At 40.7% G+C, this 1624-nt stretch overlaps 1 long non-coding RNA gene across 1 annotated transcript in view; it reads right to left on the bottom strand.

The window, feature by feature from the left end:
• LOC114487471 (uncharacterized) overlaps window positions 1-880 on the bottom strand; it is a 6287-nt gene extending 5407 nt beyond the window's left edge. The window contains exon 1 of the long non-coding RNA XR_003682592.1: window positions 224-880. This is a non-coding gene — a long non-coding RNA (uncharacterized lncRNA). The remainder of the gene's footprint in view (window positions 1-223) is intronic.
• Between the last annotated feature and the right edge of the window lie 744 nt (window positions 881-1624).

The following is a 1624-nucleotide window of genomic DNA, read 5'->3' as shown; positions in this document are numbered from 1 at the left end:
ATTATGTATAATATATAATAATTATATATAATATATAATATATAATATAATTATAATAATAAATATAATATTTATCTTACATAAATCTTACATATATTTAATATAAATAAATTAATATAATATATAATATATAATATAATAAATATATAATAATATACATAATATATATATATATTCCTGTTTCCAGCAGGAGCAAAAGCGAGGGAAACTGTCACTTATTTACCAAGTCCTGGCCACTGGGGGCTGATTGTCCCAGAGTTTAGCCTCCTGGTGTCACAGGACGTAGTTGTCTGGCTCCCGCAAGCCTGCTGCACAGCAGGCCGGCTTCCTGGCTGGTCGTTTGTAGACAAGGGGGCGGTGTCCTGGGCCGTTGCTGCAGGTGACGGGCCAAGGTTCTATTTTTGTGTATGTTCTGGCCATTGTCCATCTGTCTATTCAGTTTCTCAGTGTGTGTGAATGACATAAACTTCTGAATGTGTGACTAAACTGCTTTAGGAGACTAACGCTTGATATTTCTTAGTAGAGTCGTCCTAAAGAGAATCTCAAAATGTGACCTGAACTAAGCAGACATGTTCCCAGAAACTTCCCTGAGAAAGCAACAGCTGCTGCTATTTAAAGGTTTCCTTTAAACCCACTGCCCGGAAAGCTGAGTTGGTTGAAGCGTGGGTCTCTCTCCCCAGCTCCTGGCTCAGAGCAGGTGGAGGGGGCAGGGCGGGCAGCTGACCAGAACGATGTCCCAGGATGCTCTCTGCTCATTGCCTAGTTTTTAGGTCCAGAATCACAGAATTGGAAGGGGATCCAAAAGTGACTTGTCCAGCCCCTGCCCTGGAAGAACATTTGTAAACAGTTTTTTCAAAAGTTTAGCTGAGACCGAGACACGATAATCTTACCTGGTAGCAGCTGAGCCAGGATTAAAACCTCCAAAATGTCAAAGGAAAAAGCAGCCACGAAAGGAGATGGGAGGCTGTGATGTTACGAGGAGAAGCACGCAGCTGCCTGAGGCCGACAGCCTTGTGTGGACAGCGGTGCTGTGTAGGGGGTTTTGTGTAGATGGAGGGGAGTCAGTGAGCCACTCCTTGCCAGCCGCCGGTGCCACATTTCCGAATTGGCCAACATTGCAGCTGCATTCAGAACCTCTTGGCTGAACACTTTCATTCGTAGCCTCTGTTTGAGTTTTCATTCTCTTAGCAGCAGGCATCTCCAATTATTCTTTAAAATAGAAAAAATCTTAAACCTACGTAAAGATTTCAAGGAGCAGTACATTTGAGAGTACCATTTGAGAGTAACTTGAGGTCACGATACTCCATCACCCCCGAAGCGTTTCATTATGTATTTTTTTACAAACGATGCCTACACAACTATAAAATACCTATCAAAATCAGGAAAGTAGCATTGATGCATTATATGTTGTGCAATAATACATTCCTTAAAATTACCACTATCTAATCCTCAAGCCCCATTTAGCATTAACCCTTAAACTTCAAGTTTACAATAGTAATACAATCAAATAAATAGCTTTTCTGTATCTTGGTAATAACCAACTATAAGATGCGATAAAAATATTCTTCATGTTATAGCAAAAACTATACTAGGTGAGGGCTGTAACCCTAACACACTCAAAATA

Source organism: Physeter macrocephalus, chromosome 13 (assembly GCF_002837175.3).
Source record: "Physeter macrocephalus isolate SW-GA chromosome 13, ASM283717v5, whole genome shotgun sequence".
Lineage (NCBI taxonomy): Eukaryota > Metazoa > Chordata > Mammalia > Artiodactyla > Physeteridae > Physeter > Physeter macrocephalus.
This window is presented reverse-complemented; position numbering and strand designations above follow the sequence as displayed.